The sequence below is a fragment of the Columba livia genome, chromosome 2 (genome assembly GCF_036013475.1).
Source record: "Columba livia isolate bColLiv1 breed racing homer chromosome 2, bColLiv1.pat.W.v2, whole genome shotgun sequence".
Lineage (NCBI taxonomy): Eukaryota > Metazoa > Chordata > Aves > Columbiformes > Columbidae > Columba > Columba livia.
The window spans coordinates 13,717,710-13,744,576 of record NC_088603.1 but is presented as its reverse complement, the minus strand read 5'-3'; the positions used below and the strand labels follow the sequence as shown (position 1 = coordinate 13,744,576).

Below are 26,867 nucleotides of genomic sequence, written 5' to 3'. Positions count from 1 at the left end.
CACCTCTTCAGGTTTTCACTTCAATCTCTGAGCTAACATGTTGATTTGAAGTTCCTGTTACTGCCTAACATACAATAGTAAAATCCATTTTGAGGGGAACTGACACTGCTCTGAGGATTGCACATGGCAGTAAAATCATGTCAGTACCTGTCCTAAAAGGCTCCTGGTCTGAATCTATGACTTCAACCCCTGTTTATTCTAGCTGACAAACGTGCTAATCAAGCTGTGGCTGGCATTGTAGTGCCCCTGAAGTCAGACCTCTCCAGTGTCTGCCCTCCCAGTGCATGAGACCGGGGCCACACCAAGCTGGCCTCTGACAGCCTGTCCTGGCATGTCAGGAGAGGGTTTGTCACGCTGGGCTGCAGATTGGAACTCAGCTGGCTGGAGGTGTCAGGTAAAAGTCCCACACCTTCTTTGAAGTCCCTTTTTTACATGTCAGATACAGGCCAGGTGGCAGAAAGGGACAGCTCAGTATTTCACCACAGTTTGGAAAGATGAGGGCTCAGCTATGGGGGAGAAGGGAAAAAGGGTGAGGTGAGGAGGTGTCCAAATCTGTGACTTGAGTGTGTAACGTTCAATGAGTGAGATGTGACAGGGACATTCAACAGGGATGCTGAGGGTTAACTACATGTTGTCTTCCAGTTTCCTTCTGCAGCTGGCAGTAGAGAGGGCTGAGACCTGACTCCTATTTCAACCATCTGTTACTGTGGCACTGTCTTCTCCAGGCTGATCTCATCACGGGGGGCTGCTTTCCATGAGATTTTAATACAAAGCATAGCATGATGTGAGCAAGTGCTGATATGAGTTACACATTTAGCCAGCACATTTTCAGAGCTTTTAAGGAAAGACAAAACTGTTTTCTCTGTACTTTTTTTCTCCTAGGCTTTTACTACAAATATCCTGCTTTCTTTTTCTTTTTTTTTTTTTTTCCCTGACTGCTGTGATTAGGAAAATCCATTTTCAGCATTTCTATTGTTTACTAGGCTATCTTATGAAATGCAACAAAGAAAAGAGACCTGAATGTTGCTTTACTGGCCAGCAAAGCACTGCCAGTTCTGACCGTTTAGTAATCAGGTCAGCCAAGAATCCCCACACTGACTCATGAGATTTAAATTATACTTTGAGGCGTTTTGGGATTTCTTTCTGCTTTCTCAGCACTTGAGCTTCACAGCACTCGCTTGCCTGAAGTTTCCATTCTCAAAAGCTAGATAAATTTTACTATTTATTGTTTATCAAACCTTAGGTTTATGAAATCCATTGCATATAGGTGATTTTAAATCAGCTATCAGCTATTGTGATAAAACAGCATTGGGAAAGGTGGCTCAGGTGCAACAAAGAAGGTTCTACATGTCATAGCGGTGCAGGAATTGAAAGTAGAACGTGAGTTAAATCAGACTACAGCCCTATTCCTCTCTTCTTCTTTTTTACAGTGAACAAAAAAGGAAGACCAAAGCAGGCAGCCAGCTCCTTCAGGTATTATGATTTCTAAGACATTTGCATGGACACACCAAAGTAAGTTATAGTCACTTCAGGCTTGCTGTATTTGCCAAGTATGCTGTAGATATCTTTCTCCAGGTAAGAACAGTGCAACGTGCACTGTGCAGGTCTGCTCCAATGTTTTCAGCGTCTTCATCCCCACAGATGCCACACCAACTCAGAAAAAACTCAAAAAGTTGCTAACTTGTGGCAGCTAAAGAGTGACTGTGCTCTTGCATATTTTCCACCAAGCAATCTCTGCAAGTGACATTTCCTGGATTGCTGACTTGGGTCCCAGTTTTATCACCCAGAGACACGTGTTCGTGTATCGCACATGAGAACACAGTCTCTGGGAAACAGGATGAAAATGCAGTGTCCTCTAATGAACTGTAGCCATATATTTCTATAGCATTGCTCTTTTTCAAAGGGAAGATAAAACATAAGTAAGGATTTCTGTTCCTAGAAGCAGAAAAACCTCGAGTTTTCTCTTACTTTAGCAGTATAACTGTGGTGAACAGCAACTGGTGCATCTCCACAGAGGAGCTCCAAGAGAAGGCAAGTCCCAGCTCTTTTATAATAGAAAGAGAGATACCTCATTTTGCAAAAGTGAAATGCCTTGGGCAGTGCTTGCTAGAAGCAGAATCTCTGGAGGCCTTCCTGGGAGACAGCTTGAGGCTGATCTCCTCTCCCAGTAACCGAGGTAGGCTGCTGAGTATTTCCATCATCTTTTGGGAAAAGAGGAGGAACAAAGCTTTTGAGCTTGTCATGATAAGATGAAGGGCAATGGGTACAAACTGGAACACAGGAGGTTCCATTTAAATTTAAGAAGAAACTTTTTCACAGTGAGGGTGACAGAACACTGGGCCAGGCTGCCCAGGGAGGTTGTGGAGTCTCCTTCTCTGGAGACATTCAAAACCCGCCTGGACACCTTCCTGTGTAACCTCATCTGGGTGTTCCTGCTCCGGCGGGGAAATTGGACTGAATGATCTTTTGAGGTCTCTTCCAATCCCTGACATTCTGTGATTCTTTCAGCCTTTCGCCCATGGAAACAGAAAGAATTATCTGATGCTATATTAGCAAAATCATACCAGGCTATCCATATATTAAAAAAAAAAAAAGCTGGATGAAGAAAAAAATCATTGTCTCAATAGCCAAGACTGGCTAACATACGTAAATTTTACACAACCCCTGGTAGGCCTCAACATCCCTGCTCAGCAGTTCCTGTCTCATTTGTATGGGGAGCAGCTGCTGAGGAGGGTGAATTTGCTTTTGGCTGACAAGGGATCTCAGACCTTCCCAGCATCGAACTTCTGAACTGACATGGGCTCTTCACACAGTGTACAGTCTGATGACGGCTTCATGGATGTTTAGTGGAGCCTTATTCTGAAATCACACTTTTTTTATTTACCCAGGTGGGGTTTAATCTACATGCTTTTACTAGCGCTGAAAGACTGAATACTCTTGTGATTCTACTTCTCTTTCCGATCTATTGCACTCTCTAAATGTAGCTTCCCTCATATTACCCATGTGTGTAACATTTATGCAGCCTCAATGAACCATGTAGGTTGACACTTTATTTTTCACAACTCTTTGTCAAGTCAAACACAGCAAAAAAACCTGGTTTTCTCTTTCTAAACCCATATTCACATATAGTGACACTGGTGCTCAGACTGTCTTAAATAAAGGTTCTTCTAATTTGAAATCCAAAGATATAAACAATTTTAAATGCCATTAACCAGATGATGGTGGGAATTGAGTCTGGTTTGTGGCTTGTGTAGTTGAGATTTTAAAAAAAAAGCTATAATTGCAATATCTTAAGCATTTAAAATTATATTATTTAAACAATTTTTAGTGTTGAGACTCATATTTTATGGCTATCAAATGTTTGGAGCCATATGCAATTAACACATTTAAGCCAGGTGCAGTTTCAGATGAGACTGATATTGTTTAAATGAACAGATCTGGTGCAATAAGGAACACATCTGGGTTCTTTTTTTATCATTCAAATAAGTAGCTTGAATAATAATAATAATAAATGATAATAACAAAATCAGCAATTATTTTAAATAATTAGTTGAACCATAACTATTTCATCTGGATTCTAAAAGCAAGTAGTATTATCCTTTTTTCATGTAGGTGAAATCTGAGTCCCAGAGGTGAAGCTACAAGGTTGGAGTAAAAGATGAGTCAGAATGAGGATTTTAAGCTTCTTAAACTATTATATTTTTGTAAAGACTTGATGACTTCACCTTGTTGGTTTTTAATTAAAATGTGCATATAAATAATAACTCAAATATGCCATGAAAATGCTAAATGTTGCTTACATTCTCTTTCAATAATATTTACGTTTTGCTTACAGCAGCATAGACTAGTGACATTCAAATTAAGTAACAACTATGTAGTTTGTTTGTTTATGGCTTACTACGTGCTGCCATGGAAACAACCTTACTCCATATCTATGGTAACAGTCACAGTGGTGTAAACTGTGATACTGAAAAGAGGAAGTCAGTAAGCTGAAGTTACTAATTCTAAGAAAAACTTGACAAAATTAAATATTTCCTGTAACAAAAATCTGGTTTATGTCACTGGGCAATTTTCATAAATCCTTGGTTCAATCTCAGATCTGCTGGAATATCCGAGTTACTCTCACATAGATCTTTGATGGTGCCAAGGACGAGGTCTGCATGGGGTGAGGATCTTCTCTTACCTCAGGGACTGTATTTGATTCAAGTCACTAACCACAGTCTGTGCACATCAGCCCACAGAGAACTCCTGTTAAGACAAATGGCTGTGTTTTCCTCCATTGTATCGAAACTATGCAAAGTTATTGTATATTTTTTCTGTACTTTCACCCATCAGAATTATTTATGCTATTAAAAAATAATAATAATAATAAAAAAAAATCCAAAACCTTGCCACAGTAGAAGATATTCACATAATTCTACACTCAATATCCTCCAATGATGTTCAGACTCACCTTCTGGAGATACTGATCTATCTCCATTAAGAGCAGGCAGGACTTTAGCTTGCAGGCTTTGGTAAACTGAATTTCACAATAATTAAATGTTAAAAATAGCCATTATAAATGCTGTCCTCCAACCACTCAAAACAAGTACATCATCTGAACACAAAAGATGTGTGCCTTTAATTTGAAATTAAAAAACAGCACATTCCATTTAAAAAAGTACTTCAGGAATGGTTGACATTCAAGAATTCAAGGCCTTTTTATCTTTGAATTTGGGCAGAGATGCATCCTGATTACAAGTTCTTACTGAAAAACTGGTCACAGAAGATCAAAATTGTGTGTGTGTATAAATAAATACGCATACATTCTTTTACAAATGTTGGAAATACATTTGGGCACAACTGACAAAACTGTATTAGAAGAAATAATGTCTCTTGTGTTCACCACTCTACCAGAAATCATTATGAGTTCTGGGGCCAAAATACTCCAAATTCGTATTAATTTGTCTAGCCTCGGCTCTGGTCCCAGAGGGAAAAATGGCTTACATGAACTTTGGTCCATAAAGGATATGATCCTGTGTTTTCAGATTTCCGGCCTAAATCCTTTTTCTACAACAAGCATTCAGTTTCCCAGCTTCTGTCCTAGCTTTTGTGAATCTGGAGACAATTTACAGGCCAAAAGATATCAGGTGCAAAAGCCCCAGCCCTGGATTTACTTCTGTGAAATGCAGAATAACTCCAATGAGCAGAAGCTTTTTACCAGGAAAACTCCAAGGAGCTGCTTGTATATATTTATGTAGCCCTATAAACTTTTTGGACTCTTGCCCGTTCATATCAAATGAGATTGTGTCTCAGTGCACATTCGATCCATCTACACCTGGTGTGAGAAAAAACTCAGATTTTGACTGGATCAAGCACACGTGACTTTCCATAAAGCAACCACTCAGAAGTCTTACACAGCAGTTGTTTAGTTCCATGTCATAAACGAGGTGACATGCAAGAGAGAGCAAAATTTTGCATGATTTCAACATTGCAGGCAAAAAGAAATAGATTATAACAGAATTTTCTGTTACACTGTGCTATTATACCACTGTACATTTATTGAATTCAGAATCAAGGTGCTGGCAGAAACCCACGGAAACAAAGTAAACAGTCATGTCCAGATGTTAATATTTCTGTTAATTATTTGCAAAATGTATTGCAAAATCTGAAATCCCAAGAAAGACCATCTTTTTTTTTTTTTTTTTTTTTTTTTTTTTTAACATCAAAGATAGGATTCCCAGAAAAAAACAATGGCAAAATGTTTGAATCAAAACAGTTTAGGTTCCAGTCAAAAATGTATTGTCTTTCCATTTTCCACTGAAAAGCTGAGCTTTTCAAGGAAACACAGACATTTTCTTTTGGTTTTGTTTGTTTGTTTCTTTACTGAAAAGATAATGGTACCAGTGCTACACTCTGAACAATTCAGATTAGCTCTTAAATTAGCACTAAACAGTATTTTTACAGCATTGAAGCACTGCTGTCAGAATAGCAATATAAACTACTGCAACATATGGGAAGCTTCCTGCTAACTCATGGGAGCTCTGTTTTACATTCCACTTTTCACATTATCATCATTAATGATCTGAAAGTACACAACCAGTTTAGGTTGAAGGTGATGAGATGTATTTCCAACATTCCAGAAGGAAGGTAGAAGGAAAAAATATTTCAAAACACTTTTTCAAATAAGAGACATATATCCAGAAGATAGCAAGGCCAGAATAACTGGGGACTGATAATGGAAAAATAAGACTTTACAATTTAAGGTGCCAACTGTAAAATCTCACTTTTTTTTTAACTGTATAATGAGAGACTGTCCTCTTCTACCTAAATTAGGGTCCATGAGAGTTAGATGATTTCATCCTATGTATATTTGGTTTGACTGCCACATCACTGGTTGAAAGGCCTCAGAGAAAGCACATCTTGTCTTCATTTCTGGGTACCACACTAAATCTGGCTCACCATCTATATCACGGTTCCTTGACTCATACTGAGTGTCACATCTAATCAAGTTGTTCATGAAGCAATGCTGCTTCTTACTCCATAAATATTTGGTGAATAGTTTGGACAAGTGATACTCAGCTGATGATTTGTTTGCAAACTGCGCATTCCAACTATTCATCACTTGCTCCTTGTTATTCACAGTTGGTCATCTGGGTCACAGAGTGTGCAAGACATCTGAAAAATTGTGATAATTGTTTTTAGAGGAAGAAGACAGTTTTGATATATATATATTTTTTATTACCTGCCTCGTGAGATGATCAGAACAACTTTAAAAAAAAAAAAAAAAAAATCCATCTCTTTACTTTTCTGGTGTCTGACTAGAAAATCAAAATTTTTAAGAGCAAAATAAGGAGTGGAATATGACAGGCATTATATTAATTCAAATGTCATTGGAGCAAAACCTACTAATAGATTCTGAGGGAGAAGAATTTTGTACCACTGTAGAAGTCATCAGGGTTGTGCTTTTGATCATATTACAGGAAAAACATAATTGGAGTGCTAAAAACAAACAAACCAAACACACACACACACAAAACCAAACAAAACCAACCAAACAAACAAACAGTAAAAAGAAAACCCACCACACCACAAAGCAACCAAAGCATTTTAATGAGCAATCACTTATTTGTAGAAAGTCTGTGGATTAAAAAAATAAAAAAAGGTAGAGAGAATGTTTCTGATAACTGTTAATATTAATTCTCAGAACACATAATTTTACAGTATGTAGTCAGATCTGTGATTTTAAAGGCAACTCAGTTTTCACTCAACTATGCCTGCTTTCATATTGCAAGTGATCAAATGCCAGCAGCTTAATGAGTAACCAGCCATTCATTAGCTGAGCCCAGTTCAGTGAGCACATGCTGCTGCTGTCCCACTGTAGCTCCCAGGTGACACACGCTTGCTTGAAGCACTATTTTAGTCATTGATTGCAAATGGTTTGTAGCACTTAACACAACCAGATGACATGCTTTGGCTTCTGAATAGTAACTCTTTGAGCCACCATAACCTGATCACTTGCAACGATTACAAATAATCATGTGTACAGAAACTAGATGAAAATGTTTCTTGCCTGCTTTCCTTTGTCCTTAGCAGCTAAATGGGGCCAGACTAGAAGGCTATTTTTCCCAGCTATATCTGAAAAATAAATACAGGAGACAAGATAAAAATTAGTATTTCTTATACTCCTATAGTTCTAACAACAGCAAAAATATTTGCTATTTTTCAATGCAAAAATACCTGTTTCAGTTTATTCTGAGACAGATGTTTTAAAAAATGTTGTTTCACTTCCTGTTTGGCGACAGGGACTCCTTGCTGTGGTCTGCATTGTCTATATCAGCCCTGGAAATACCTGTTTACTCCCTTCTACATGAAAATATGATATATTGGGAAATCGCAATAATACTATCAATAAGGCAATTCAGTAGCTAAACCTGTAAGATGTTTTTGTGTAATAAACCTAATTGTGGGTTTGGACACAGATTTTTTTTAAGGCTTACAAATGACATTAACTGGGAAAAAAAAACCCAGCAGAGTATTTCTATATATATCCCATGAACATCAGGTTTATGAAGTTTCACGTTAACACTGCCTGTGCTTTAAAACAAAATTAGGATAGAGAAGAAGAGAACATGGACATGACAAATAATGAGGGGTTCCTGCTGTGTGTCGTCTGTCTCGTGCAGAGGGAAAACAGAGGGAAGGAGGAAAAATCACCATGGGAGACAAAGGCAGCACACAGCAAGTAGACTGTAGAAGCAGAAGAGAAAGGAGCTTGTGATTAAGTTCCTCTGATCCCTTGATTACAGATAGTGCAAGGCAAAGTGACATTCTACACTCAAAATGCTGCACCATCATGAACTTTATTCTCAGCAGTTCCCCAAATGACACCAGAGGTGGTTACCAAGGGGATGACAGGCATGAGAGAAGAGAGGACAAACTTGAAGTTCTGTTTATAAAGCAGAGTTGTGGACAGACAGATACATATCATAGATAGGCTTATGTAATATTTGTTTTAAGGCTTTTATAGGAAGTGATCACGAGATTTGATTCTTTACTAGCCTTTTTCTTCCATTGCCATTTATTTCCATAAATGAGAAAGAAAAGATTACAATCCAGGTGAGGAAGCTGAAAATCCTGGTTTTATTTGGTTGTGAAGAAGTGCAATTTTCTTTGGACAAAGGACAAAGCTGAGAGGAGTGGATAACCTAACTTACAGCTACATCAAGCACTGTGCTAATTTCATGCACATTTAATGTTTCTGTTGTGTTCTACTGTGAGCCTGAGTAGCTAAAGAAAGTAGTCATCTGGATTTAGTCAAAGATGGCATTCACCTTGAAGACCTTTACTAATTCTGCATAACAACATAGTAAAAAACCCCTATACCATTAGTTGTTGTTAATGTGTAGTTACACAAACCACCAAACTCTTCTGCATTCTTGCAAGTTAGAGAAAGAGATTTAAAATAGAAAATGTGAGGCAATCAGGTAAAAAGTTCCTAGTAATCAAGAATTCTATGGAAGTCATGGGAATTTTCCATTTACTGAATAAAAATCATCATAATAAAAGCTACCTCATAGTTTTTACAAAGTCAAATGTAAGAATCCCAAGTGGTCTTAGTACCGTTATATAGATAGAAATGCATATTGTCAGGATAAGTAGTAAGACAAAATGAAGATAGATGACAGCTACCACACAGAAGCATATGACCAGGAAATAGCATAGTCTGGAAATTAGAAGTTTCAAACTGTCACCTGATATGAGCTCAGGAACAACCTTCCATTAGGAGAAGTGGTAGGGAAAAGAAAAAAAAAAATAGTTATAGGGAAATCTGACAGATTTACAGAAGTGATTTTATGATGTGAGAGTATGGCAAGGGGGAGTGTACTTGCTAATCAGGAAGATCCTTTTATAGCCAGCATTTTAAGTCCTTTTAGGGGAGATATAGAGAGAGAGTTAGGGAAATAATAATTAACGAAGGTAAAAAGTTAAGCCATGAACATCAAGCCTAATTTCTTGCAAAGAAAATGAAAGGCATTTATTTCAAAGCTTTTGGTTTCATTTAAACCAGCAAGAGTTTGCTAGAACAGGTACTAGCCTATTTATCCCAGTAAAACATTCAGGTGGAAGTCAGTCTAAAATGCCAACAGCTAATTTGCTCATATGGGTAATACTAGTTGCTACAGTGGCAAAAAGATTTTACTATTCAGGTGAATTTACTCTTTGGCTTTTGAAGGTCTTGTAAACTCCTCCTTATCATAAGCCTAAGGACGAATCTACAGCTGGTGTAGATACTGTTATACATCATCCCTCTGGACAAATATGAGGTTGCTTTAGCAATTACCATATATTTTTTGATACAAAACATTAGTTTTGGTGATTTTCATTGTTCTGGAAAGACTGAATACATAATTTTTCATGCTACACTGCAATTTGTCATTTTGTTGTTGTTGTTGTTTTGGGCTTTTGTTGTAGTTTTTTGTTTTGGTTTGGGATTTGTTTGCTAGTTTTGGGTGGGGTGGGGGTTAATTAGAAAAATCAAGAATCTCATGTGTTCAGAGGTTTCGAGCTCAAAGCAAACACTTAATATTCCATGATTTGCAACATAATAATTAAACTTGCTGACACTGAAATTTACCTCAGCTTACAAACTGTCTGTTTTTTCCCCCTGAAAGCTAACACAATTTCAGAATACAAGATCAACAACTAGAGTTCTTTCTGTTCCTTTATTTTTGTTTGCTCTCTGAATCTCTTCCAGTTTTAAGCTAATGTGTTCACTTTTTGTGAGAAATCTTTTGCAAGATTTTAGAAAGAATCATAGGAAACAAGCAACTATGTGGTTAGCTTTGAAAAACACATGCCACGTTTGGAGACAACCCTTTGTAGATATGTCCAGGAAACAATGCACTATTGTTTTTGATGTAAATGGTTACATTAGAGGTTAATTATACAGAAAATGCCATCAACACTTGTGAACTGTTGATGTGTTCATTAAGATAGAATTAAAGTGCATATTCATTGTGTAGAATAGCTGGTTTATGTGAAGGTGGAGTTTTCTGCAACAACAAAACCAGCTCAATATTATCTGTTATTCAATATTAGCTCTTACTTCCTGTAAAAACTAAAAAAATCCCCAAATTAGAAACTGTGACTCAGACTCAGTTTTAAAGCTTTAAACAGAAATCCCCAGAGGTGTGGACTCTCTACACTCAAGGCTTTTAAGAACATATTAGAGTAACATCTGTGAGGAAGGACTTCACATCTACAGGGAGAACTCTGAACTAGAAAATTTCCTGAGTTCTTTTCTAGTCCTGTGATTTTAGGAGACTATTGGCAGGTGGTTAGAGCCTTTCTCCAGGCTGCAGACCAGCTTCCAATCACCACTTGAACGTCTGCGTAGGAATTTTAGGAAGAAAGTGAAAGATGCTACTGTCATTCCATCCCTGATGGCCAGTGGTCATGACACGGACACATGACATAGCTCAGGTTCCCACTGAGAAGCACAGGGGACTTTAATTCCTGCCTCAGTACCAGCACATAGAAAGATGCTGCTCAACCTTCTGTTCTCACTTTGATCAAAATTTCATCAAGAGTATGGGAAAGGCAATTAAATGTCAGAAAACAAAAACAAAACCACAAAACCAAAAACAACACAACAACAACAAAGGGGAAAAAATCTATCAAAATTAGCCCATTCCTATGTTTCTTTTGTCAACAAACAAAGCAAAACAAGCCCTTAACTAAATAGCATCAACCAGCTGGAGAGGCTATGGAAATATTAGTCTAGCAGCACAGGCATTTGCGATAATCTGGATACATACTTATTTATTCAGATATCTTGGAGTGAAATAAAAAGACAGATGTGCTCATTTGTTTTTTACTCAAAGCTCAAGACTCTTACGGTCTAGACTACTGTCGGCGTTTGGGGTATAAAAAAATAAAAGTGAGAGTAGTACACATGGGTAGGGATACACAATAGTCTTTTCACTGTATTTTACCATTGTTGTGTATATTACACGACGACAACAACAAAACAGGAAAAGAAAATAAAAATAAGAAAGAAATGGTCAGAAAAGAAATAACGCAAAGCCTGGAAAGCACTTTGGCTCCCTTATAGCCCACAACAAGTAATAACTATGGCAGCTTTGACATTTCAGAAAAGTTTCCATTGTGGTTTTACATTAGAACCAGATCTAATTAGTTTCTGATGATCTTATTCTCATTTTAGTAGGAAATAAAACCTGACGTAAGTTTTAAGGAACATACAAAATATTCAGAAAATCAGAAGGGAAAGTTGTGGATTTTTTTGTAATGTGGTGAGAATGACAGCAACACATGACACCCAGTCTGGCCTTTGTTATTTTAATGCTTTGGGCAGCATAAGTTGTATCCCTCCCCTTCCACACAGAAAAAAATATACATAGTACAGGACACACAGTATGGGACACGTAAAGCATCAAATTCCACCTACTTTCAGGCAGCTGTTCCCAGCTGCTGAGTTAACTAACACCAGCAGTGGTGAGAGTCAGGCACCTCCAGAATGTGATTCTGGCAACCTGAAGTCTTCTTTCCACTCACTCTTGCTGAGGATTGCAGGATTGGCTTCCTAATGGGAGAACTTCACCTCCAAAGGATGAATCTCAGCTGGGAGATTCAGAAAGGTTCAAGTGAATGAGGCCTGCACCACAATAGCTGTGGGCTTGTATATTTTAATATGCAATTTTCAAAATTTATTAAGGAATAGGGTAATGTGGACCTACCTTATTTACTTCAGGACCTCCTACAATTGTTTGTAGAACAGTTATGAAGATGAGAGGGCCAAATTCTTCTCAGCTGTAACTGACAACATAGCAAGGGGCAGCAGACAAACTGCAGCTTGGAAGGTTTGGGTTGGTGAAACAGATAAAGGTTTTTCACTGGAAGGATGAAGAAATGTTAGAAAAGGCAGCCTAGGGAGACTGTGGAATCTCCATCCCAGGAGATTTTAAGGATTTAGGGTCGACAAAGCCATGGCTGACTTGATTTAGTGCTGATGACAGGCCTGTCTCAAACAGGAGATTGGAGTGAATGTCATTCAGAGATCCCCTCCACCAACATTTCTATTCTGTGATTTCTGTGGTTCTACAGGGTTTTCTTCCTGCAGTATCACAGCAGATGCTAAGCAAATCAACATGTAAATTGGGTCATCACATTGAGAAAAAGGCAATAAATATCCCACAATTAGTGAAATGCTTCAACAGATGTGCATTTCACATTGTTTTATAAATATATAAGTAGATCTCCATCAAGAACTAATTTTGTTGGTATGGGAGTATAGCTTCAGTTCCTTTGACCGTCCGTTCAAAGTGATGGCTACAGCAGTGCTGCTGTGCCCCAGTGCCTAGTGGCACAAAGGCAATTTGCAGCTGAGAGGGCAAAGCAGTAGATCAACCAGCACTTTATAATCTGCATACGTCTTAAATTTCACTCTGAAGTGAAGATCTAATATGTACTCCTGCAACTAGTTATCTGCAAATGGTCCCTGTGTAGCATCTAAATCAATATTGCGTTGTTTTGACCTTTTGTTCAAGTGTTTTACATTGGAAAAACAGACTTCTTTGAATTGTAAGAATGTCAGTCCAGTATGAAGTCAGCTAACAGAATTAAATGGGAAAATCTTCCATGGAAAAAGATTCACTTTTCATATGTGGAGTCACCAAACATGATTCATACATATTAACTTCACAAAGCAAAAACCCAAAGGTTATTTTAGCACAAGGGTTAAAAACAGAAATAAGATGGGAGAAAGGGATACTTTCCAGTGCTGCGTCTCACTGTTGGTTCCACTATAAAAGGAATACATCAGTTCCTGGTGTCCAGGAAAAAAACCTGACTGAATTAAGCTTGTTTCAGTAAATTAAAACTCCTCTACAAGTCAACGGTTTGAAGAGCTGGTAGGAGTCACTATTTGACTTCCAAAGAAAGAGCAGCATTTGTAAGGTTGAAAGGTCAATCCCTTGGGGCTGTGACTTATGGAGAGAAAGGTTATTCCATAACAGCCTGTCAGCCTTCAGCCAAAACCACCACTGGCACTTTTCCCTTCTGCCCTTCCTTACAAGATCCCTTCTTCTAGGACTTGGAGAGGACTCATAGGAGCTCTCACAGGTCCTGCCCTGAGGCATTCCCGTCCCACACTGAGCCAGCTGTCTGCTAGTCACTTCTTCATAGTCTGGGTGCAGACAAATGAGGGAAGGATTTCCTGAAGCTGGACTTGAAATCCCCTGTTTCTGTCACCTGCACAAGAAGCGTTTTGGGGGTTCATGCTTATCCAAAACTGAGGTGTCTGAAAGATGTCTCTGGACTCCACTTCAGAGTGCACCCCCATAGTCATTCTGTTCTCAGAATTTCAAAGGAAATATCATTGTAGTATTTGAGTGATAAATTAATCACTTTTCAAAAGAAAACTGAAAGTTGTGGGTTTTTTTTTTTTCTGTTGAAGGCAAATTTTGATTAAAGACTGATTTTATTTTACAAGCCAAAACAATTAATTTGATTAATGGACACGTTTTCCCTTGAAAATAATGTTAGTGATTTTTTTTTTCCTCAGGCTTAGTTTTGGGAACCCAGAGTCTAAGAATCCCCCAGGGTTTTACCATGGGTGGCTGCGAGGAGCAGTTCAAAGACTTCACATGCGCCAGTCTTCCTGACATTGTTGGAAGGGAATAGCTGTGTTCTAATATGAGTAACAGATTCACAATTCATTCATTTGGACTGAGGTGTCTAATTTTAGGTAGCCAAACTTCTTTTTTTAAGTTCTTTGTGCCTCAAATTATCTGCTTCTAAAATGGATATAAAGTGCTTTGTTTATCACTGAGGACTGACAGGAGTCTTTACTTAATTTACATCTGCAAAGTACTTTACAACCCAAGTAAAATGTTCCCATTTAAATGTAGTGCTTTATCACAACATGAGTAAATTCCACTGCCTGGTGTCAAACGGGACTATTGCCGCTGCAAATGAAGGAAATGCATTTGGGAGAAAGCAGTGTAAGAACCAAATCCACAGTCTCCCTGGGCACCAAAGTGAATCTCAGAAACCAAACCAAAACAACAACAACAACAACAACAACAACCAAAACAACAACCAAAACAAACAACCAACAAAACCAAAATGTTCAGGGCATTTTTACTCTGTGACTTTCCATTCCTCTTCTGAGTAAAGCCACAAGAGGTTGTAGCTTCCAGTTCCAGGACCTGGGCTGGCAGGAGCAGCTTGGCTGTCAGACACTTAGAGGCCCAGCTCACATCTTGGGTGAGGGGATAGAGGGAGGAAGGTCAAAACATATGTGGGGGGATGGCAGGAAGAAGATGGGAGCAATGGCAGCTGAGGCTGGAGAAGCTACAGGCACGCAGAGGGTGCGGGCTGCAGGGGATTTTCACTGCCAGGGACCTGGCAGCAATCACATTGAACGCTGTGAGCTGTTGACAGTTGAAGATGAGCAGCTTAGGCAGAAGGAGAAATCCTCTGGACTTACTGTAAGTCCTGTGACACTGTATCATTTGACTCAATTAGCTCAAATGACTGGGATATAATTGAACAAACTATAACATGAGTTGTGACTCATGCTGTGCCTCAAACTGCCCGTGTCTGCGTAGTAAATTAATTCATAGTCTGTTGAGTGAAAGTTAATCGCCAACGGCAATGCTTGGCGTATCAGAGGGATATTTCATGCAAAGGCAAAGTTAGAGAAGAAAGACTTTTATGAAACTCTTGATCTATCCACTGATTTCAAAACCCAAAGTGAATGAGGGTTAGAAACAAGAGACCAAAGTGAAGAAATATGGTTGGTCAACAAAAATAACAGAGACAGAAGTTATTTCTGGATCATATCTGGTAACTGTGTTTGAACATTGATGATTAACGTATTAGTTATGTGTGCTTGTGATGCAAGAGGCACGGTAAGTGGTTTGCTTGCATATTCAGCTCTCCAGCCTGTTCACTTTGTCCAGACAAAATCCCCAACATAAAAGGCTTATCTTGCAATTTAGCCAGCACAGTCATCCCAGGATTTTATTTATTTTAAGCTGTGGGCCCCAGTATGACAGACACACCCATCTAAAAAAAAAACAACTCCTGCCCTTTGCAACAGGGTTTTCTAACTTTTTTTCCCCTGACTTTTTTTTTTTCCAAATGTGGCCAAAAAAAAATGCTGAACTCAATATACTGGCCAGACTGACAATAAAGGAAACCTAAATCTGGCTCTGTTGGATATTGGTTAATTTCATAGTAGGATCCAGATCTGCTATTTGGATGCATGCTGGTTGTGGTGTAAGGGTAAACGTGAAGCTAAAGAACACTTGGCAAGAAGCTAAAGAGAAAAGAGAGCTACGAACATTCTGGAATAGTATCAGGTATCAGGGAAGCAGTAAGTAGTAGCAAAAAAAAATAGCAGGTGAAAAGGAAAAATAGAAAACTAAAGGAAGAAAAAATAAGAACATTTTTGAAGGATGAATGGGTCAAAACTGACTTGCAGTATATAGCTCTGGACCTAACCCTATCAAAAAGGCCTGTCTGGATTTGTGGTGGGGTGGGTGGCTGGGATGAGATACCTGACATGTTTGTAAAGCAACTGAGGCCCTGCATGGTGTGATAGTTTTTAAGAGCTTTGCCTTTCTCAGAACTGCTTAATAACTGTAATTTTAAGTAGTCTAGAACACATGATAGTGTGAATCATGGTTCCTGTGGCAAATCTGTGGTAAGAAGTTGTGCCAGCAGTAGTATAACATCTTATTAGAATGCCAACATACGCTTTTCATCCAAACATGGATATAGCAAAGGCATTTTGAAGACTGAGACTCCATTAATCAAAATAGTATGTTTCTGTTTGAAAAATAAAAACTCCTTCACATACCCCAAACATAAATTAGTCCACCTCCTGCTTTTGGTCATTCCCATTAAACTAAGATTTTTTTTCTTCTATAGGGAGACAGAACTAGAAGTAATCTAATGTACACCACACCAAAAATGTGTTAATCCTTTAACTGCATGACTATTTCATTAAGTTAAATGAGGTGGCCTAAAGCACTGAAATTTGCCATTCAACAGCCCATCAAAGGCTTTGAAACACTTTATAAAGAAGCATAATTTCTGACTGAAGTTTTCTTCAAATAGAGGTAGAGGGTCACATTCTTAGCTGGTATAAAAGTGACGTAGGTCCAATTAGATTATTCTAATTTATGATCTTGAGACCTTTTTGAGATGGTATCCTAATTGAAGCTTGGGATACTTTTCCATTAAAGGTTTCCCTCCCATGAGACTTGCAAAGTAATATACATTTTACTTTTTTTCTTTTTTTTTTTTTTTTTTTAACTTAAAAAGTAATAGATTCTTAATAGGTGAATCAAAAGTGGTATTTCTTACTCAAGAGCATTTTCCAACTTTAACTCAGCCTTCCTTTCATTTCTCTACAAAGGAGTGACCGCGGGCATCCCCTTAGCACTGGCAGGGCTTGCTTGTCTGTTGTAATCTCTGCAGGCCACCAGCAAGAAGCTTCAAATCAGCAGCGCCAGGCAGAAGGGTGATGAAGCACGTGGTGATGGATGCTCTGTTGGGACAGTGGTAGACCAAAAGCAGAGGGGAAGCTACTGACAGGTCAGGGACAAAGTGCTGTTATGCTCCCAGCTTTTATTGCCTCTGTTTGTAAGTGTGATATTCGTGGTTCCCAGAGTCCTCATTGAAGTGCTTACCCAATGCTGGCTAATGAGTCTGTTGCACAGACTGATCTCCTGGGTATTAATCCACCTCCTTAATCAAGAAACACAGACTTTTCTTTCCCTCACCAATATTCCTCTTCTCAGACTCTTCACAGAAATGGCATCATACTCAACAAATTCATTTTGTCTTTACACCACTGTCTAGTGATGGGTGCGTATGCACATACAGGCCTGGGAAGAGGAGCCGAGTACCAGGTCTTTCAAGATGGTCTCCTAATTGAAACATGAGATACTTTTCCCTTAAAAGCTTACAAGGTCCTTTGTAGAAACAGTATTCTTAAAGATATAAACATTTGTTTTTCCCATCTGAAAACCTGCATTATCTGACTTGTCAGAAAGGTTTTTGTAGCAATTCCTGGACTGCCTTTCCTGATGATATAGAAAATAAAAAGTTATAACTTTCTGTTTTAAATTGCAATTTATCTCTCACGTTAAGGAATCAAAAGTGTATTCTCTGCCCCACATAGGTCTACAGCAGTTTGAATGTGAACCACAGCCTAGTTTCCAGCCATATGAGCTAAGGCATAGGCAAAGATTTAATCCTGACTTCCACATGAAGAAAGTGATTCCACCACTCAATGAATAGCAACAGGTAAACTGGTGGACTACCTGCAGTCTGATTTAGGAATTTTAGCCCCAGTCCCTTCTCTGACATGTCAGTTTTTGGATGAGATTGTATCAGAGGGGTCAAAAATGTAATTGTTGCATTGATATTTTGTGAACTGCAGGGCATTTATTATACTTATCCATCGTCATTTAAGGACAGCACCTAATGGTTTTTCAAACAGAAATCTAAAGGGCTGAAAGTTCCACGGCCTTGAATCATTGCTACATGGGTCAATTTTACACTAGTGCATTATTCCACTGGATGATAAAAGTCAATGCAAAGTATCATCTAAAAATCTCTGTTTTATGACTTGATAAAAGCAAGCAGAATCCATGGTATGTTTTTGAGTAAATAATTCTCTCTCAAAAGGTTATTTTAATACTTTAATAACTGCAGCATTTAACCTCCAAAGAGGAAGGAATAGACTTGCTACTGAGATGCTATGAGGAGGGGTGTTGGTATTATTCCTGTTTAACAGGTATCATGCAATACTTTTGGCCTCAGATTACTTTCTTTTTATGCCATTCTGTGTCTCTCCCAAAAAGCTCTGAGCAGACTCCAGTAATGAACTGAGGAACAACACAATGCATGCACTTTCTGCCTGCCAAAATAAAGGTGGTACCAAATCATGGTCTGTATAGTCTATCCAGAAAAACAGTAGCAGAGGCTAGACAGTCAAAATACGTATGGATTTACCAAAATCACAGAATTTACATTGACTTGAAGGCCTGACCTGCCATCAACAGCACAGTGCAGCTTTGGGAATGGAGACAGCAACAACAATTTAAAAATCCTTGTTCCCCTGTGGTCAGAAATGGTATGCTGGACTCGTACCGGTACGCAACCACATTTAAACATAGCTGTGGCTGGCATGGCTTGAATTTTAATGTGGACAGTACCTAATTTAGGAAAGATGCAGGAGAACCTGAATGTAAATGAGCATGGGGGAATGTAAATGACTGGCACCAGTGTCACTTTCACTTTGTTATTAAAAGCAGTCTTGGTGATTTGGAAGCAAACAAGCATCAGAGAAGTAGAACTGGCTGCTTCTTTTAGCACAAGGACAGAGACCCTCTAATTTTAACTCTTTGTGAGTGCAGCATTTGAGCAAGATACACTGATGGAAGCAGGGAAGGAATCTTGCCATCCTCCAAATACAGGCTACTCCACCTGAGATGGTATCATGTTCTGGTTTGGAAGCACTCACCCAGGTTTTACACCACACCGGTTCCTAGACAAAAGCCAATTTCTTCCTTATGAGAATTGGTTTTTTTCCACTGGGAGCAAAGCTATTAAATAATTGCAGAACGTGGTGTAGGTGAGGGTCACTTTTCAGCTGTAAGTTAGAGGTCATTGTTGTCTACTGGAGAGCAGGAGAGATGGGCAACAGTGTGTTTTCATCATCTCATGGTATCTCATGATAAGACATTTTTTCTTCCATGGCAAGGTGCCTGAACCATTTGGTCAGTTGTAGCCTCCTTAGCTCATGCCTAAACCAAGGGTGAGGAGCCAACTCAGTGTATCTCCACGGAATGGAGATGATGGTCCATCCTACACCCCAGAATTACCCTCCTGCGTCAGAGGGAGATAGGCCCAGCCAGGGGACAGCACCACTGAGCTCTCGCATTCACTGCAGAGAGGTTGATCCAGCTGGAACTGACAGATCAACATCCACCTCAGGTGATTTAAAAGGCAGGGGTTATATTACTGCATCGCCTTCACTTGCTGTGGATGTTTTCCAGTGTAGACAAACACTCTATTGCATTCATTTCTACACAAAATAATACCATCTGCTTTTTAAATTAGGACCCTATACCTCTTAGTAAAATGTACTGCTTTATGCCGATGTCATTTTTAGCAGGATGTTAATAAGTATACAGGTTGGACTTGTCACTGCTTCTGAAATAAACTAAGGGTTTTTTTGACGAAGCTTTTAATAGACTTTCGCTTTGGAAAAGTGCCAAAATGGTCACAGGATCGCATGACTCAGAGGGCTACTGAGATTTAAAAGTGTTTTCAATGTTTAAAACAACAAAAATAGCTTTACTGTGTCATTTTTAATAGACATAGATGTGTGTTACACTATTCAGACCCAGAAACTTCTTTTAGTAATGAACAAAGATCATCATCATAGCTGACATTTCTGAAATGTTTGAGAAGTAAGTTCAAGGTCATGTTTGCATGCAAACATGTTACACATATTAATTATCATGAGATTGTTATATTTATTGGCACAAAGTGTTCAGAGAGTCATGCATGAAGCAAACTAATGGTCTATTATTGAGCAAAGTTTAACATCAAGTAATGTGCTATGAATTTTAAAACATTTTTAATGTCAAACACAGAAACTGAAATGAGAAAATATCTTGATTATGAAAGTTTTACGAAAGAGGAGAAGAGGGAAGAGGGAAAGGAGAGTAGAGGGAAATGCTTTTTAAAAATTCAACAACACAACCTTTTCCAAAAGCATAGTATTTAGATTCTGTTGTGTAGCAAACAAGATAAGAGCTATAGAAGTGATCAAAACTGTGTTATGCATAATAATATCTTAAACTTCTCAAGCCAGGTGAAACTGTCCCCTGATCATTTCCAAGCCTGTACTTTTTGACCCACTGTCAGACTGAAACTGCGCAGCTGAAAGTGTTCCTGGACTCTCCAGGAGACCTCTGAGTAATGAACAGGTCTCATTTCCTGACGCAGGATCCCTTTCCTGGAGGCGGTTTCAGTATTAATCAGTCTGTTGTCGCTATGGGCTACAACCTGCTAACAAAAACCTTGGACTTCTCACTGATTCATTGTAGTCAGTGCTATTACTTAAGTTTTAAGGTTTAATTTAAGCAACATTATTGCTTTCAAGACTTTTTCTTTAAGCAAAAGTTTTTGGTCGAAGATACTTATTCATCCCATGGTCTTTCCTTACTAGTTTCATATTTGGACTGTGCCAAAATTTTGGCTTGGCTTTCTTTAAAAGTCTCTGGTAAAACTTTATTAATTTAACACTGGGGACAAGTCCTAGATAATTGTCCAGGAAGACACATTAACATCTGTGCTGGTGGCTGCAGCCAGTCCTGCAGACAAAGTGAATGGGAGTTGAGTTCAAGGCCATGTTTGTTCAAGTCATCTCTAGAAGCAATGCAGCCACATGGACTTCATCACTCTTTTGTGGTATGGCCCTATCACACAGAGCTTCCAGGGGTGAATTTCACTCAAAAAAGGGAAATCAAGTTAAGTGCTTAACAAAAATGGCATTGCTGCGGTTATTAGAGACAAGGGAAAGGGATAAGATTCAGACCTGAAGGCCTAGACTATGCCATAGAATCATAGTATCTAAGTCCTGAAGGCCTAGACTACATCAGAAGAATTACAGATATGATTTAGCTACCTCTACAAATGAAGCTCAGAGAAGTGAAAATACAGCAGTAGAATCCAGTAGCTCCATGAAGGAATTAGACAAAACGTTAATTCCTAGCAAGTAATATTGCAAGTTGCAATTTAGCAAAGCATGTCACCGCTGTTTAGATATTTTGCTCGGGCAGGCATAAGCTGCTAAGAAGGATCCTCTGGAAATGAATGAAAATGATGCTTCCCTCTAAATAAAGAGAGAAATAGATTTTCTACCCAAGAGATGCAATTGATACTTGATGCAATTGATATTTTTGCAACCAGCAAGTGCCCATCTAGTGAAAGGGCGTACCATCTTCATTATTTCCAAAGCCCTGGGAGTGACCATTACAGTCATTGTGACAGCCCTTGCCTTACTCCTGTGACAGTTCTCATTGGCAGACCTCAACGTGATTTACAAAAGAATCAAGATCATTAAACCCATCTTATAAACAGGATAAATAAGGCACAAGTTGTGTGTGTGGGGGGGGGGGCAAGATCTCTCCTGAGGTCAGACAGGGACTCAGACATAAGAATGCACAGTCCCAGGCCAGTGATCAGCTCTGTAGGTCCCCCAGCTAACCCCTCTGCTCCTCTGCTTTGGGCTTTTGGTGGTTTTTTAGAAAGCTCTATACACACAAATGTGGAACTTTTAGAGAACTGGTCACTAGCTGGTGGAGTCTGGGATGGATCATCTACATTGATTCACTACGGTCGTGTGCAATTATTTTTCATCCCCCACACAAAATTTTTTAGGAGGTAAACAATTTTTAATAATGCTAGAAGTACCTGTGTCTATTTAAAAACATTTCCTTCAGCAAAGATACTCCCCAGCACACTGGCATATATTAGATGTTTAGAACAAAGCATTGAAGTCTGTGGTTGTTACCATAATTTATCTGTAAACTACTGCAATATTTGGAGGTGTTGGGGAAACCCTTTTAAAAGTTGCAGTTCCTGGAGCCATGGGAAAGGAATGGGATCTCCATTTCCTTTTTTTAAAAGAAAATTCTAGCCCCAGTTTATGAAATAAAACTGGAAAATGTGAACTTGGGAGCTGTGAAAATAGGAATGAATTAAAGACTCCAATATATGTGCACTTTTGCTTGTTTACTTACTTTTTTATAAGACTTCCTGTTTCAGGAAACCTTGCTCATATTTTTTGATGACTCAAGACTAGTGACTATATAGCTCCAAAGAGGAGTTTTTTTCTCTGGCTTTCATATTTCTTATGGGAGACTCATGAAGGATCAAGGATCTGGTAGATAAAAGCATTCTGGGGACATATTTATTGGGGAGAACACGTTTACATGACTGGAAGGGGGTTTGGTTTGGAAGATGCAGGACTTTCCTTAGTGTGTGTCCAGATTTCTGTGTCTAACTTTGGCAATGAACTTACCAAACAGCTCTGAGAGATACAACACAGGGTAAGGGTATGTGTGGGGGGCTAGGGTACAGGCAATGCACAAAAGGGTGCACGTCTCAGCTTTAAACAGTTAGTCACAGCTTTCTCAGAGAAAGAAAGCTAAAATCTAAGCAAGGATGCAACTCGTGAAAACTGGTGGCCTGACTGTTCACTCTTAAACGTAATCATCAGTTCCCTGCCTCTGAAAAGCTGTTTCTCTCAGCCCTCATGCACAGCAAGGAGCATATCAATACGCTCTTCAGCGGAGATGGATGGATAGCTTAATTCACTTTGCAAATCTATGGAAGCAACACTTTAGCACTTTGCACAAACTGTCTCTGACATGGAAAATTAGTAAAGAAAAGAAGTGGTGAAAATGTCAGGAGTGGAGGGACTTAATTTTTCTCTTGTTTAAAATGTCATCCATTATCTGCAATCAATGCAAGGAGACAACTTCCCATACCATAATGATTTACAGTATGTTTATAGACACAGATAGAAGTAATCACAGGGTTAGGCGAACATCTCTTGGTGAATTCTTCAAGTGTCAGAAGTGCTTAGTTCTGCAGTTCTCTCTTCCCAAGAATGCAGGGGAGATCAGCACGGAGAGCTATGCGAATTCTGCATCTCCGTGCACAAACCAGTACAATCTGCAGCCTATCTGGCCCCAGCTATGTATAAACATATCCCATGACCAGATGCCTACAACTGAAAAAAATGTTCCCTTAACCACCAAAGAAAAGGCAATAAATATTTTTCACTCTTTTCATATCTAAACAAATACGCACGAAAGGAAATACACTCATGGTCTTGGTGCTAGATTTAATGTTTTAAACTTTCCATTGTTTGGAATTTCCTGTTTAATGCCTTGAAAATAAAACTTCCATTACTGATTTTTGTCCTTTCCCAGTGAGAACTCATTGTCCAAATCTTTTAAATGGTACTGAGATGAATGAGTCCCAGTTTATTCATTTCCTTTGTGTCCACCAGAATTTGGGATAGTGTTGGATACAATATCTCCTCTGGCCTCAGAATTCCTGTTTAATATTCCTTAGCAACCGGACCTTGGATGTTTTGCCGGCTTTTGTGGCCATACAGCTCTACAGACATCACGTGCCCTTTTCCATCCAATACTCTGTGTGAAGCAGGGAGGTGTTGAAACTCCAGGTTTATGGATGGTGAATTAAAATAAAAACAGCTCGGCATTTAATACTTCTGAGAATTTTATAGTCTGGTTCTCAGAGCACAGAGGTAGAGTAAGAAATGTGTGCCAGGGATTGCACGTCTTGGGCCACTGCCACAATAACTTGTTTGTCCTTCCTGTCAGTGAGTGAATGATGCCTTTTAATAAATAAAATGATTCCCGAATCTCACAGCCACTCCCCATCACATTAGCACAGTGGTTTTCCAGAGGAGTTACTCATACCGTCCCCATGGCTGCTCCTGCCAAACTCTACCTCCTACAACAGGGAAAGGCACCGTGTTTGTACAGTGTTCAAAATTAGAGCTGGTCAAATTTTTTTCAGTTGAGGTTTGTTTTTTTTTTTTTTAATAAAGTTGTTCTGTGTTCTTCTAAGTGCTGTTTCTTGCAGAAATTCACTTCCAGTTATTTTAATGAAACAGCTGCAGAAAATCCATTTTTTCTTCTTTTACCCTCTGAAAGCCTAAAAAACTTTCCAAAACCAAATCAGTTAAAAGCTTTAAGTCCAAATCTTGCACGTTTAGAGATACTCTAACCAGTTCTTTCTAGCAAGCCCTTTTGCCTCTGAGTTCTGAAGCACCCACAGTGCAGTGTGGGGAACTGTCCCTTTCCCAAAAGCTGCACTTGCAGGCAACGCATCTGCTCAGGAACTGCCCTGCAGTCAACTCCTGTCCAGAAGCTGCCATCTCTTCTGTAACACCTTTTTTTTTCCCAAAAAATATCCTTGTAAATTGTGAGTGTTACAGGACATACAGTAGCTTAGACCACAAATTTAATTATCCAAGTATTTTACACACCAAATAGTTCCCCCCCCAAAATAAAACACATGCTTTGGTCCTTGGCATTTCCACAGTGCTCACTTGCCACCTTAGTATTTATCTGTTCCCAGCTTTGCTACTTGCCTAGAGGGTGACCTTGAACAAGCACTTTCCTTTGTCTGTATTTTTGTACCATTTCTTCTGGCTCTGTTTTCAGGAGCTTCAGAACCAACATTATACAAGAAAGGGACAAGCTGATTTTTGTATCTAAGAAAATCATTACGGTGAGGCAAAAATGTATATTAATATCATTCTGGGAAAATAATATGAGTAATAAACAGTAAATAAGTGACATGACCAGAGTTATAAATGGTGAGGTCCTGTCCTCTGCTTATTTTAATAGTCTGTGCTGCTTTTGGACAGATTCACAAATATCCTCCCAAAATAGGACATATAAACACAACTGACAAAACTCAGAAAGAAAATAAAAGATTATAAGCTAAAGCAATATAAAAATAAGGGTTAATTCACAACTGCTCAGCTTACATTCACTAGTAAAATCTAACTTGATATTTTATCTGTGGAAGCAGCGATGTTCCTGGAAAACCTCAGTATAGTAACATTTTGCAAAACGCTTTAAGTAAGAAGATCAGTCATTTTCCTTCTGTTACAGTAAAAGCTTCAGGATTTCAAATAGATAAACACTCTGCAATTTGAGCTTAGTGAGTCATACTTAACAAGGCAGATGTGTGCAGAGAATTAGCAGTCCGTAACACATGGGTTTTCCAAGTCTTGTTCGACTAGAGCACTAAAGACAGAGCAGGCAGAAAATGCAAAGACCCGAGCAGTGATGTATTTCTCTTTGTCCCAGGACACAGAGCTCACCCTGGTAATGGCCACATGAAGGAGGCTGCGATGGAGGAGAGGAGCCGCTCATTCACAATGCTGCAAACAGGGCACCAAACACTGACAGAGGGACAAGGGTGAGGCCCTGGCACAGCTTAGAAACTGGCTGTTGGGTCAAACTGAACACTAAGCCTGCGAATCACTGCATCTGTGGGCCCATATGCAGATACAGAGTTTCTCTGAAGTCGATGGCTGGTATGAAAGAAAATGAAATAAATGGAATTATTCACTTGTGTAAAAGCCATATTCACCTGAAGAAGAGAAATAGAGCTCTGTACTCAGAAGAGAAACATCCTTTTGCCCCATACGATCACTCTTGACTCTTTTGAAAACAGGCTTCACATTTTACTTTACCTCTTTGTCACCTTCATTTCATCCTTGATCCTGAACTTTCCTCAGCTCCTATTTTTCCTGTGTCTATTAATCTGCCTCAGACACTCTCTGCGACTGTCACCTTTGTTTAAATTCTCACGTATATCACTCTCCTCTCACCTTGACTGCTGCTCTTCCTTTTTCTACAACATCCCCATACTCCAGCACATGGCACTTGCAAAATAAATGACTTTTAGGATATTCAGGAAGCTCAACACATCCTATTCTCAAATAATTCCACATATCTCTGTATCAATTTCAAATTGCCTGTCACCCTGCACATCTATTGCCCAGTTTAGGATTTTCATCCCCTTATTGTGACCCATTTCCTTCCCCAACTGATACTTTTTTTTTAATAGAAAGTCTCTATTGTTTAGAAAATTCAGTTCCATCTGGAAAAGCATTGCTTTTGCTCTCCCATTGTTGCTCTCTCATTGAGTTTTGGTGCCAAATTCATATCTCCTGTTTAAAGTCAGTGGGGTTGTGTCCATTTGCTCTTATTTTGGCCCACAGATATCTCTTAAAAAGCAGAAGGAAAACCATATTTTATTGTCTTTGTTTCCCTTTCTGCAATTCTGGATTTATTTTGTATAAATCTATTACATATAATGGCTTACTCTATCAAATGCTGTATAAAAGATATATACAAAATCAGATTGCCCTGTATTTCTGCTCCTGTAAATCCCTCTGTTATCTTTGGCTACATGATACATCTTAATCATGGAATCACAGCTGAATACTGAATATTTGTACATGTAACCCCTAAGGAATGCTAAATTTCTTTTTTTCTTTTCAACTAGGCATGCTATTAATTAATGCATAGCAAAATGATTAAAAGCATTTTTCAAATAATGAACAATACAGAGACAGACGAGTTAATTGATTGATTGGTGTATGAGCAGGGTCCTAATGGATTAGAATTTGCATATTAACACAGATCAAATCTCTTTCTCTTAATGAGTTGCTTGCCACATTTTGTCTTCTTTTAAGCAGCAGTGAGCATGAT

General features: G+C 38.8%; 1 long non-coding RNA gene across 1 annotated transcript; it reads left to right on the top strand.

Annotated features, from left to right (window-relative positions):
• Positions 1–258: 258 nt before the first annotated feature.
• On the top strand, positions 259–26,543 carry LOC135578404 (uncharacterized). Its single transcript, XR_010469937.1, has 3 exons — positions 259–394; positions 1,431–1,473; positions 25,455–26,543. It is a non-coding gene; the product is annotated as an uncharacterized LOC135578404 (long non-coding RNA).
• The last annotated feature ends 324 nt before the right edge of the window (positions 26,544–26,867 follow it).